Here is a 14502-nt window from a genome sequence, read left to right on the forward strand (position 1 = left end):
GTAGGGTCCCACTCGACTGTCCAACCCGGTGGCAAGATGGATGGCCAAGTCACTCCAGCAACCATGTCCTCCAGGGAACCTGTAAAATTATGCTACAAGCAAGGCTGAGTATACTAATACTCGGCTAGACTTACCCGGTGTGAGGAGTCTACTCCTCTACCTCTAGACATGCAGCTGTTTGGCTGAGGGGTTTGGTTGCCAAAAGCACTAGCTGGGTCTAAAAATCCAGTTTTAGCTTTTTCAAGTTTTAGTGCGACTCTCTTAAGACTAAATGTGTACTATCTAATCATTCATGGTATCAAGCACTTTAGCAATCAACATCTTTTGCCAAATCAACACATTTCCACTTGTTACTCAATGCAGTACAATGAATCAAGCAGTCTCATTAGCTGCGAGAAGCACACGATTCGAATCGAGTTTTTATCCTTGCAAGGTAAACCTAAACACACGATGTGGCGAGGCACTCCGTCCCCATACACATCAACCGTCCCCATCGATTCCCCGTCAGTAGATCAGGGCTCACCGCCTTGGCATACAATGCCTCACTGACCCCGACTGCTGTCGTGCAGTGACCGCACTTGTACCCACCATAACCGGAATGGGAGACCACGTCTCAGGTCGCGTGAGGGGCAAAGTCTACTGCCAGGTTCAATCAGGTACTAGGCTTACCGATTTACCATATTTCTCGGCATGTGCTTAGTACGTTCAAACGCTTGACACATGTATCCGCACGTTAATCCTTATTCCAATTTTCATCTCGTAGACCACGCATCCCCATGGATCCGTTTCCACAGACTATCATCATTCTTGATATAAAAATGGATACATTCAATTCCTGACCTCGCGCGAGTGCTAGAAAAATCACTCGACTTCTACCGAGAACCCTAATTAGCAAAGCAGCTACTCGACCTATCATACTAGTATCCATCTCAAAAGGAATCCTGAGTTCATGCAACTAGGGTTTCAGGCAACTCCTACACTTAAGTGCACAGTACAAGCCTACAAATATTAAGAGTAGTAAAATAGCATATATAAATGGTTATGCATAAAACCGGGGCTTGCCTTCCAAAGCTGGGGCAGGCAGATCCTCTGGGGTAGGCTCTGGTGCTGGATCCGTGGCTACCTCCTGAGCAACTCTTTGCTCTGGCACAAGGATGTATTCTCCGTCCGCGAGTTTACAATCTATCGAATGCAATGAATAAGATATATGTATGCTATGATATGTAGAATTTAGTAACAGTTATGTCTAGTGAAGAAAAACTAAGTTAGTTAATAACTTAGGGTTTCCTTGTTATAAGAGGCTCTTAGGGGTTTATGCTTATCAATTTAGGTTTGAGGTTTTGCCTAGAGATAAGCATAATGGATTAAGACTTGGATTTCCCCTTAATTGTTTTAGTAGGCAATCAAGGGGTTTTGTCGGTTTGGTTAGGGTAACATTAGTCTCCACTATTAATTCCCCTTTTCATTTTCTATTTATGATTTTAGGGTGGGTTTGAACTACAACAGTGATTTAAATTCTTCCAAAAATTCTGTAAAAATTACAATGGCTTACTATTAGTCACTGTAGTCTGTCCTATAAACTTGAGGTCCAGAATAATTAGAATATGCCCTGGACAAAAATAACAACAGTTGGGGCAAAGGGGTCACTTTGCACTACAACTCTCATCTAGGGGTGGGTTCTGTACTAAGAGTCATTTTTGCTGGTATCTATAGATAATAACATGCTTCTGTGCCAAAAATCACAGAGGGCTACTTAGTGGTTATTTAGTTAGGATTTTCTAAAGTTTAATGCTAAAAAGACACTTACAACTAACTTGTTATTTGAAAAATGTCAAACAACAGAACTCATAGATTTTCTATGTTTATAATAACAGTACATTAGTTATCCCAAGGTTTGAGGTGTTTTCTCTACAGGGTTATTTTTCTAGGGTTTTTCTAAGTTTTCCTTGTTTTCCTAAAATAAAAGGTATCTCATTTCTTTTGTACTAAACAAAGGTCTAACAAAACTTTCTAGTGAACTATACTGAATAAGGGAGCTAACAAAAATGTGGGTGCTCCCTGGTTCTTATTTTAAACTACCTATTATATTTTCTTTAACTTTAAGCTGAAAATGATTTAAATGGCAAACTCTACCTTAATTAGGTGTACAGAGGGGTTTATTATTTTTAAACAGATTAGAAAGTGATTAAGTACTTATCTGAATTTTCTTAATTCCAGTCTAATTGTGTAGCTATTTTTCCTTATTTCATTTAGGTTTTGACCAGATAATCATTTAAATCAAAACTTTGAAGTTTTCTGCAAAATTGGTTTGACTCGATTTGGGTGAACAAAACTGAAGTTATGAATTTTTCAAGTTCTGTTTGCATTTAAATCAGAATATTAAAAAGGTTTTCTGGAAAACCCATTTGCATCGAAGACCCTGGGTTCTTTCTAAAGCAACCCCTTCATTTATACCCCTGCGCCACTATTCCTTTGAGTCGCTAACACTACAAAAATCCCCCTGGCCTTTATCTCTTCCCCCCCGTGGTCCCTCCCCTTATTTAAATAGTACATGTGGGAGTAAACAGGGCGGCGCGGCTTACCGGCGGCGAGGGAGGTCCGGTGAAGGGTGGGGTTGGCTCCGGGAGGTTCTTGCGGTCACAGCGAGGTACGGCTCGACGGCGGTGGTGGCCGAAATCGGCCGGTCCACGTGCGCAGGCGGGTGAACTTGTCGGGGGCGAGTGCTCCGGCCTAACCACGGTGATACAGGTAAATCCAAGGGCACGAGGAGCTTCACGGGATGTCAAGCAATCGACTCGTGCAAGGAATCGGAGAATGACTTACCGTGGCGCTCGGTCTACGCTTGCCGGCGGTCGGGTGAAGTCCGGCGACCGTGAACTGGCTTCTCCGGTGAGGCAAAGTTCGATTCCTTGCTCGGGGAGCTTCACCGAGGCACGCAGGGTCTACTCCGAGGGTCGGACGGGGTTGGGAGAGGCTCTGCTGGCCGGTCTACGGTGGCGGGGGATCGGGTGGCCGCGGGCACGCCGTGCGCGGGGCAATGCCGGTGATCTAGTGCTCTGGTGAGGTCGAGCGCGTGCGGGGGAGTACGGTCGAAGCCTCTGGTGGCTTTATAGGCGCGGGCATGGGCAACGGCACCGGCCTGGCTTGGCGCGACGTGGGGCACGTGGGGGCAGGCGTCGGGCGTTTTCTGGCGAGCGCAGTGCACGTCGAACACATGGAGGTTTGTTTCTGCTCTTGTTCTATCCCCTGCTGAGCAGCCAAACGTGTGAATCTTGCCCTAAGACCTTTGAGAGATCTCTTCCCTGCACCTAGGGCTACCTAGTTCATGTGAGTTCCAAGGGGAGATGTGGTCGGGTTTGAGAGATATGGGGGTGGGAAGTTGGCTTTGTCCTAGCTGTCCACACCGAGACAAAACTCGTGCCAAGTCATGTCAAACGGCTTAGGGTTGGGTTCAAACTTTTCCAGGGTATTCTAGAGGTCTTTAGGCACCATTTTGTCAATTGGGCCAAGTGGGTTTGAAGTTTGGAGAAGGGTGAACATGTTTGGTCGTTGAAAGATGGTTGGTTTTGAACTTAGAGAAATTCTGATTTTCCTTTTTGGTCTTTCTCTTTGGTGACTCTTTTGGGGTTTTTCTGAAACCTTTTTGGGGTCACTTTCTTACTATTTTTTGTAGGGTATTAAGTGTACTACAACTTTTATAATTGGCCCAAGTCATGATCATGTGGTTTTCATAGCCTTTTGGTCATACTCACTTCTAGGGCTCCAATTGTCCAAAAGGGTTTGAATTATGGTTTGGGCAATTCTCCCCACTATATGTGCATGATAAAGCCAAGGCATGACTTCTAAGATGGGTTTCACTTACTTAGGATCTTGATTTCCAAGTTTGGTGTCCTTTACTCAATTTAAGTCACATGTGATGATGGGCTTTACTTGTGTAGTCTTGAGTGAAAACCCTAAGTAACACCTGGGGTGTTACAGCCCTCCCCCCTTAAAGGAATCTCGTCCCGAGATTTTCGGTAGAGTCCCTTGGAGGGGTGCCATGAAGGTGTGCTAGTGTTTTGCTCCTTCCTTTATCCAAGTTTCTCTAGTTAACTGCTCTTCGAATGTCATTCTCTTTGCGACTTCAGAAGGAAGTCCTTTTTGAGTCATTTTCAAAGCTTATAATACCTTCAACATCTAAGTTTTTCTTATATTTAGATTCAAAGGGCAGGTGGGGGTGGGGTTTTGGATTATGTACCGACTCCTTTAGACAGAAAGTCGGGGAAGCGAGAATGTAGAAAATCCTCAGTCTCCCACGTAGCTTCTTCTACTGAATGGTGACTCCACTGAACCTTATACATTCTGATCGACTTTGCCCGCATTGATCTCTCCTTTTGATCCAATACCTTGACGGGGTTCTCTTGATAAGACAAGTCTGGTTCTATCTCAATTTCCGGTTCAGGTAGTACTTTAGTGGGTAAGCGGACACACTTCCATAGCTGAGACACATGGAACACATCATGAACTACTGACATGTGGGGTGGCAATTCCAATTGATAGGCTACGGGTCCACAATTTGCTTTGATCTCTTAGGGTCCAATGTAGCGAGGAGCTAACTTGCCCTTGATTCCAAATATCTGAACACCTTTGGTGGGTGACACCTTAAGATAAACATGATCTCCCACTTCAAACCGTAGAGGCTTCCTCCTCTTGTCATGATAGCTCTTTTGCCGGGCCTGAGCAGCTTCAAGTACCAAGTCTGGTCCAAATATTTCCCTCTCTCCTGCTTGAGACCAATTTAGCAGTGTCCTGCACCTCCTCCAATACAAGGCCTCGAAAGGTGCCATCTTTATACTGGACTGGTAGCTGTTGTTATATGAAAATTCTGCCAAGGAAAGGCACTTGTCCCAATTTTTACCATAGTGTAGCACACAGGCTCGCAACATGTCTTCGAGGATTTGATTCACTCTTTCTGTCTGACCATCTGTCTGTGGATGGTATGCTGAGCTTCTTATTGCACGGGTCCCAAGTGATTCTTGGAGCTGCTCCCAAAAGCGTGCCACAAACAGTGCTCCTCTGTCAGATACAATAGTCTTCGGAATTCCATGCAAACGCAATATTTGATCAACATAAATTTCTGCATATTTCTCTGTCTTGTGGGTGGTATGCACTGGCAAGAAATGAGCTATCTTGGTCAACCTATCCATGATGACCCAAATAGAATCATGGTGCCGAGAGGTATTGGGCAATCCCACGATAAAATCCATGCAAATATCCTCCCATTTCCAAGATGGTATGGGAAGGGGTTGTAAGGTGCCTGCTACCTTCGGATGGCTGGCCTTGACTCTCTGGCAAGTGTCGCATTCAGATACATACTTAGCAATCTCCCTCTTCATTCTGGTCCACCAGTACAAGGATCTGAGGTCATGATACATCTTGTCACTGCCGGGGTGCATGGAAAATTTTGAAAGGTGAGCTTCATCCAATATTTTCTTTCTGAGCTCGGGGTTTTTGGGAACAACCAATTGGTCTCCAAACCATAGGTATTTTTCCGCCTTCTGTTCGATCATCTCCTTGATAACTTGAACACCCTTGTCACCAATCTGTGCCATGACTATTTGCTCATGTAAGGTGGGCTCCACTAAAATATAACTTAAAGCACCGGAGGAAACGACTTCTATTTTCAGCTTGCACAACTCATCACATAGGGTGGTGATCCTTGCATCCATATTCATACAATTGCACTGGGCTTTCCTGCTTAAGGCATCTGCCACAACATTGGCTTTGCCAGGATGGTAATGCACCTCCAAATCATAGTCCTTGATTAGTTCTAACCATCTTCTCTGCCTCATATTAAGATTAGCCTGGGTGAAGATATATTTGAGACTCTTATGATCAGTGTAAATATTACAGTTAGCTCCCATCAAGTAATGTCTCCAAATCTTGAGAGCATGAACCATGACTGCTAACTCCAGATCATGTGTGGAGTAGTTCTGCTCATGGGGTCTGAGTGCTCGGGAGGCATAAGCAATGACTCGGTTGTCTTGCATCAAGACACATCCCAATCCAGTACCGGAAGCATCGCAATAAACCTCAAAGGGCTTGGTGTTGTCAGGTTGAGCTAGCACAAGTGCTGTTGTCAAATGCTGCCTCAGTGTATGAAAGGCATCCTCACACTTCTGGGTTCATTCATACTTGACACCTTTCTTCAACAATTTAGTCATTGGCTTGGTAATTCTGGAGAAATCCGGAATAAATCGTAGATAATACCCTGCCAATCACAGAAAACTACGAATCTGCCGTACTGTGGTAGGAGGTTTCCAATCCATTACTTCTTGTACCTTCTCAAGATCAACTGATACCCCATCCTGAGAGATGGTGTGACCCAAAAATTTTATCTCCTTCAGCCAGAAATCACATTTGGACAGCTTAGCATATAGACGATGATCGCGCAGTCGCTGAAGCGCGATGTGGAGATGCTCAGTATGCTCGTCCTCATTCTTGGAATAGACCAAAATATCATCAATGAAAACCACCACAAATTTGTCCAGCTCTGGCATGAATACCGAGTTCATCAAATACATGAAATAAGTCGGGGCATTGGTCAGCTCGAAAGACATTACCAAGTACTCATAAAGCCCATATCTAGTAGAGAAAGCCGTCTTCGGAATATCACTGACCCTGATCTTAATCTGATGATAGCCAGAGCGAAGGTCTATCTTGGAGAATACTCTTGCTCCCACCAACTGATCAAACAATACATCAATGCGAGGCAATGGGTATTTGTTCTTGATGGTCATCGTATTGAGAGGGCGGTAATCGACACACAACCTCAGACTCTCATCCTTCTTCTTTACGAATAAGGCTGGACATCCCCATGGTGAAGTACTTGGGCGAATAAACCCCTTGTCCAACAACTCTTGTAGTTGCTTTTTCAATTCCACCAATTCTGCTGGAGGCATCCTATAGGGTCTCTTAGATATAGGTGCAGTTCCAGGTTGTAATTCAATTGCGAACTCTATGTCTCTGTCGGGTGGCATCCCTGACAATTCGTCAGGAAAAACATCTGGGTAGTCACAGACTACGGGGATCTTCTCAACAGGTGACTCTATCATGGTGAAGGCACAGGAACGGGTACTGTTGGGGCGAAGGCGAAGACGGCACCCTTCGCTCGATGCCTTCGCCAACCTCGATCCACCAACGGAGACAAGACGGCTGGCAGACTTTACCCTTCGTCCCACGTGTCGCTGGACGAAGGCCTATGACGAGGTCGTCCCATCCCGCGGCCTCGTCCAACATGGAGGCCCACGTGTGATCCGGCCCATTGTAACAGGCCCTGTGTGGCCGCTGCGCATTACGGGCCTAATTTGTAAAGGTTCCCCTGTAATAACATTCTGTAACCCTGCTTTATGGGAATATTCCGGGGATAACCTAGGCGCCTGAGGGCACATGCGTCCTTAACTTAGGATGCTGGGCACTCAGGTACCTATAAATACCCCCGCACAGTGCCCTTGAGAGGCTAGATTAACAGAGCTATTGCCATCTCAAGCTAAAACCCTATCTACATTGCTTTTACTCCCCCGTTGGATCAACTTGCCCAGGAGAGCAAGTTCCAACATTTGGTGCCCACCGTTCGTGCTACGGAAAAACCACCCGCGATGGCACCCAAGAGAGCTAGCTCGAAGGCTGACGAGGCTGTGAAGGCAGCACTGCTGGCCGAGAAAAAGGGCAAGGCCCTCATCGACACCACCCACCAAGAGGCCACCGAAGACGACGCACTCAGCAAGAGGCAGCGCAACGGACAACCCACTCCCGAAGGCAGTCTCCGCACCTGCAGCTCTGGAGAACAACCGCAACTTCCCCCAGGCTTCGCTCCACCGGAGGGCGCGGACGTCATCGAGGACGGCGAAGTCATCGGCGTTTCAGCGGAAGAGCAGCTACAGCTACGCGCCTTGCGCATCAAGAACCGCAACCTCCAGAAGCAAAAATAAATCCTCGAGGCCAAGCGCCAACGTGTGTCTGCACAAGCTAAGGTGCGACAGATGATACGCGACGAAGAGCAGAAGGCTCAGGAGCTCGAACAAGAGATCACGCTCATGCAGCGCGAAGGCCACCTCGGCCTGCAACACGGCCCACCCCTACAACAGCGCGCACAAGTCGAAGACCTGTACTTCCCTCAGCGCGGCCATGCCATCCCACACGCCGCGGCATTCCAAGGTGTCAATTACCTTGATGAGCAAAGTCCCCTGGCACCACACCTGCAAGTGTCACCATGGCCCGCCAACTTCAGGGCAGGGACCTATCCCAAGTACAACAGCAGCACTGACCCATCACAGTACATCATGAGTTATCAGGTCGTCGTTGCATCATCCGGAGGGGACGACGCCATGATGGCCAAGTCATTCATCATCGCCCTCGAAGGCCCAGCCCTCACCAGGTACACCAGGTTGCCCCCATTGTCCATCGACTCCTGGAGAAGTCTCCGGGACAAATTCTTGCTCAACTTCCAAGGGTACCGCCCAGACACCGACGCCTTGGCTAAACTTTCACTCTGCAAGCAGCTGGAAAAAGAGACTCTACGGGAGTACTACCACAAGTTTCTGACCCTCAAGTCACAACTGCCTTCGGTTGATGACCAGATCGCCATCCACTACACCATTAGTGGCCTTCGGGCCGGCGTCCTTTACAGCCACTGCATCAGGGATCTGCCCAAGAGCCTCTAGGAGCTGTATCAGCTATTTGAAAAATACGCCAGATCCGAAGAGCTCCACCAGCGCAAAGTCGAGTCTCAGAGGAAACCCAAAGACACTCCACAGTCCCGCCGCACGTGGACGAGGTCCTCGCAGGCAGACTCCGGTCGGGACGGTCGCAATCAGCAGCAGGTGCACAACATCGCCAACCAGAACCCCGCTGGCGAGGCCCCTCGCCGCCAGGAGTATCCCCCCAGGGCCGCGGAAACGGAACTCGTGGTCAGGGCCGGGGACGCGCGCAGCAGCCGCGAAGATTTTACTGCCTGTTCCACGGCGAAGACTGCGCCCACCCTACAAGAGACTGCCCAGAAATGAAGGCCACCAGAGACAGGATGGCACGAGCGCAACCAGCCGACAACCCTAGAGTTGTCGCGCACACATACCAGCAACCCCCTCAGCCATACAACCACGGCCCCGCTCCGCACCCACCGCACCATGCATACCAACATCACCAGGAGGTACAAATCGTACCTCCCCCACCCCCACCCCCACACCAGCAACAGCAAAACGTCCACCACCACAACCACCCCCAAGCCCCAAAGCAAGAAGACTTCGCCGATCAGCCGTATCGCGGAGTCATTCACACGATCACTGGGGGGTCCAGCGCCGACTTCGACACAAAGCGGCAGAAGAGGGACCATTACCGCAACATCAACCACGTCGCCGTCACCGGTCCAGTCGTGCAGACAAAGTGGTCCCATGTGCCATTGACCTTCGACGCCCGCGACGTCGACCTGCGTAGCGCACCACACATCGACGCCATGGTTATCAACTGCAGCGTGGCAGGATGGGATCTGCACAAAGTCTTATTCGACAATGGAAGCCAGGCAGATATCATTTTCCTCCATGCCTTCGATCGCATGGGCATAAGCCACAGCCTGCTCAAGCCTTCGGACAACCCGCTGTACGGCTTCGGCGGCAAGGGCACCTTTCCTGTCGGCAAAATAGAGTTACCTCTCTCCTTCGGTGTAGCACCCAATGCCCGAAGTGAGCAAGTCACATTCGACATCGTCGACATGGTGTACCCATACAACGCCATAATGGACCGGGGCTCCATCAACAAGTTCAAGGCGGCCATTCACGGACTTTACCTGTGCATGAAGATCCCAGGTCCGCAAGGCGCCATCACAGTCTACGTCAACCAGCAGGCTGCGCGTAACATAGAAAGAGACTTTGTTCCCGGACAAAGAAACGTACACTGCCTCACGGCCCAGCGCGAGGTCCCCGAGTCTGCCAGCCCAACCGCCAAAGAACATGACAAAGCACAGCTGCAAAGCAACGACGGGACCAAGACTGTCCCCCTCAACAAGGCGACACACAAGCAGACTGTCACCATCAGCGAAGACCTCACTTCGCTTGACGAGGAGAGACTCCTCTGCTGTCTGTCCAAGAATAAAGACGTCTTCACCTGGTCCACCCTCGACCTGGTCGGAGTCAGTCGCTCCATCATCGAGCACAGCCTGGGAATTGACCCTTCAGTAAGGCCGAAGAAACAGCAAGTGCGCAAGATGTCTGATGAGAAGACAGAGGCCGCCAAGGCTGAGGTACATCGCCTGCTTGAGGCCAAACTTATCGAGCCAATTGCCTACCCTACATGGCTCGCCAACGTAGTGATGGTGCAGAAGAAGAGCGGCAAATGGCGGATGTGCATCGATTTCACCAGTCTTAATAAGGCCTGCCCCAAGGACAACTTCCCGCTGCCTCGGATCGACAAAATCGTCGATAGTGCGGCCGGGTGCGAAGTCATGTCACTCCTTGATTGCTTCTCCGGCTACCATCAAATATACATGAAGGAGGAGGACAAGGCGAGCACCAGCTTCATAACACCCTTCGGCACGTATTGCTTCATCAGAATGTCGGAGGGACTTAAGAACGCCGGGTCCACTTTCTCTCGGCTCACCAAAACGGTGCTCGAGGGCCAAGTCGGCAGAAATATATTCACGTATGTGGACGACATCGTCGTCGCCAGCAGAAGCAAGGAAGACCATCTGGCTGACCTCGCCGAAACGTTCGCGAACATGCGGGACGCACGACTTTGCCTGAACCCCGAAAAGTGCGTCTTCGGTGTTCTCCAGGGAAAATCTTGGGCTACCTGGTGTCACACCGTGGGATTGAAGCCAATCCAACCAAAATCCAGGCTATCATCAATATGACACCCCCGTAGTCAGCCAGAGACGTACAACGACTGACAAGCAGGTTGGCTGTCCTCAACAAAATCATCTCCAAATCCGCAGAGCGAAGCCTCCCTTTCCTCAAAACACTCCACAGCGCAAAAGACTTCGCATGGGGACCAGAGCAGGCAGCGGCCTTCGCTTCATTGAAGCAGTACCTGTCAGAATTGGCGATTCTTACAAGCCCCGACCCCTCGCTACCCCTGTTGCTCTACGTTGCGGCTTCGCCGCATGCGGTCAGCGCAGCGCTGGTTCAAGAGCAGAGCAGAGAGGGCACGATAAGGCAATGTCCAGTTTATTACGTCTCCAAAGTACTTACTGTCGGGGACCATAATTAGGGGTACCCTCAAGACGCCTAATTCTCAGCTGGTAACCCCCATCATCATAAAGCTGCAAAGGCCTGATGGGTACGATTAAGTCAGGGATCAGTCCACACGAGTGACTCGATCACGCTTCGCCCGAGCCTAGCCTCGGCCAAGGGCAGCCGACCTCGAGAGACTTCCGTCTCGCCCGAGGCCCCCCTTTTTAACGGCGGACACACATCCGGCTCGCCCGAGGCCCTGGCTTCGCTTAGAAGCAACCCTGACTAAATCGCCGTGCCGACTGACTAGGTTGCAGGAGCATTTAACGCAAAGGTGGCCTGACACCTTTATCCTGACACGCGCCCCCCTGCAGAGCCAAAGTGACCGCCGTCACTCCACCGCTCTACTGACCAGTCTGACAGAAGGACAGCGCCGCCTGCGCCACTCCGACTGCAGTGCCACTCGACAGAGTGAGTCTAACAGGCAGTCAGGCCTTGCCAAAGGCGCCATAGCGAACTCCGCTCCGCCCGACCCCAGGGCTCGGACTCGGGCTAAGACCCGGAAGACGGCGAACTCCGCTCCGCCCGACCCCAGGGCTCAGACTCGGGCTAAGACCCGGAAGACGGCGAACTCCGCTCCGCCCGACCCCAGGGCTCGGACTCGGGCTAAGACCCGAAAGACGGCGAACTCCGCTCCGCCCGACCCCAGGGCTCGGACTCGGGCTCAGCCCCAGAAGACGACGAAACTCCGCCTCGCCCGACCCAGGGCTCGGACTCCACCCTGGCCTCGGCCGAACGACCTCCGCCTCGCCCGACCCGATGGCTCGGACTCGGGCTCAGCCCCAGAAGACGACGAAACTCCGCCTCGCCCGACCCAGGGCTCGGACTCCGCCCTGGCCTCGGCCGAACGACCTCCGCCTCGCCCGACCCGATGGCTCGGACTCAGCCTCGGCAACAGAAGACAGGCTCAACCTCGGCTTCGGAGGAGCCCCCACGTCGCCCGACCTAGGGCGCAGGCCCGCCACGTCAACAAGGAGCGCCATCATCATCCTACCCCGAGCCGACTCGGGTCACGGATAATAAGACCGGCGTCCCATCTAGCCAGCTCCGCCAGATGGACAATGATGGCGCCCCACAAGCTCTATGACGACGGCGGCTCTCAGCTCTCTTACGGAAGCAGGGCGACGTCAGCAAGGACTCGACCGCTCCAACAGCTGTCCCTCCGCCAGGCTCCGTCGCTCCTCCGACAGCCACGACATCACGCCAGCAAGGTGCCAAGACCTCTCCGGCTGCCACATTGGCATGTACCTAGGGCGCTAGCTCTCTCTCCGCTAGACACGTAGCACTCTGCTACACCCCCCATTGTACACCTGGATCCTCTCCTTACGACTATAAAAGGAAGGACCAGGGCCTTCTTAGAGAAGGTTGGCCGCGCGGGGACGAGGACGAGACAGGCGCTCTCTTAGGGCCGCTCGCTTCCCTCACCCGCGTGGACGCTTGTAACCCCCCTACTGCAAGCGCACCCGACCTGGGCGCGGGACGAACACGAAGGCCGCGGGATCTCCACCTCTCTCACGCCCGTCTCCGGCCACCTCGCCTCTTCCCCCCTTCGCGCTCGCCCACGCGCTCGACCCATCTGGGCTGGGGCACGCAGCACACTCACTCGTCGGCTCAGGGACCCCCCGGTCTCGAAACGCCGACAGTTGGCGCGCCAGGTAGGGGCCTGCTGCGTGCTGACGAACAGCATCCCGTCAAGCTCCAGATGGGCAGTCTCCAGCAACCTCTCCGGCCCGGGACGGTGCTCCATTTCGGGAGCCTTGAGTTCATGTCCTTCGACGGCAGCTACGACATGATACTCCTTCCTCCGCCGCGCGACAACGACAATGGCGGCCGACAACCCGCCCACCGGCGGCGGAATCGGCGACATCTTCCCCGCGTGGCGGAAGAACAACATTCGAGCTCGCTCCGTCCTCTCCCCCGCCAACGGAGGAGGAGGCGAGGCAACCAAGGCCAAGCGGGAGGCCGCGCTTCGTCGGCTGTCGAGCGAATCGACGTCCCAGCGCCCCGACGGAAGTCACGCCGGGCGTCGACCTCGCGTTCGAGACGGAGGCAGGCGCCGTCCCCCCGCGACGCGCTGATCCCGAGCAAGAAGATGACGCCAGCGCGCTCGCGGAAAGCCTGCAGGACGTCGCCCTCGTACCTGAGATGACGGTGCAACCAGTCCCCGATGTGACTACGTCGCTCCTCGTCGACTAAAAGGTACCGACTAACTCCCATCTTATGTCATTTCGACTCGGCCTCGACCCACCAAGCGACCTCGCTTTGGCGGGCGCTCTCATTGAGGCGAGTGCAACCCCACTGGGGTTTCGTATGCGGTCGCCTTGGGATCGGTTGACGGACGTCTCAACCTACGGGCCCTCTGGGTCCGAGGAAGATGACGATCCCAGCACCTGTTGGGATTTCTCTGGACTTGGCAACCCCGGTGCCATGCGGGACTTCATGACCGCATGTGACTATTGCCTCTCCGACTGTTCCGACGGAAGCCGCAGCCTTGACGACGAGGGCTGCGGCCCAGGCCGCGAATGTTTCCACATCGAGCTAGGGGATCCCTCCTAGGGCAACCATCTCGGCATGCCGGAGGACGGTGATCTTCCTAGGCCGGTGCCTCGCGCCGACATCCCACGGGAGCTAGCTGTGGTCCTCGTTCCGGCGGGGGGTTACGACCCACAACTCGAGCAAGTCCGCGAGGCGCAGGCCAGGCTCAACGAGGGAACAGGAGCGCTTGAGCCGATCCGTCGGGACGCCGGGCAGGCATGGGCGGGCCAACCCCCGGCCGGAGAAATACGTCACCTGCCCCAAGGTCTCCAGCGCCGCGTCGCCGACGATGTCAGGGTCAGGCCGCCGCCCGCATCCAGCGGGGTTGGTCAGAACCTGACAGCCGCAGCGATGCTCCTCCGCGCGATGCCGGAGCCGTTAACCACCGAGGGTCGGCGAATCCAGGGAGAGCTCAAGAATCTTCTGGAAGGCGCTGCGGCCCGACGGGCCGAGAGCACTGCCTCCCGAAGGCAGGGATATCCCTCGGAACCTCATGCCGCGACTTCCCGATTCATGCGGGAAGCCTCGGTCTACACCGGGCGCACGCGTAACACCGCGCCTGCGGCCCCGGGCCACCTCGGCAACGAGCACCATCGACGCGACCGTCGGGCCCACCTCGACGAAAGGGTGCGCCGAGGCTACCACCCCAGGCGTGGGGGACGCTACGACAGCGGGGAGGATCGGAGTCCCTCGCCCGAACCACCCA

This window comes from Zea mays, chromosome 10 (genome assembly GCF_902167145.1).
Source record: "Zea mays cultivar B73 chromosome 10, Zm-B73-REFERENCE-NAM-5.0, whole genome shotgun sequence".
Classification (NCBI taxonomy): Eukaryota; Viridiplantae; Streptophyta; class Magnoliopsida; order Poales; family Poaceae; genus Zea; species Zea mays.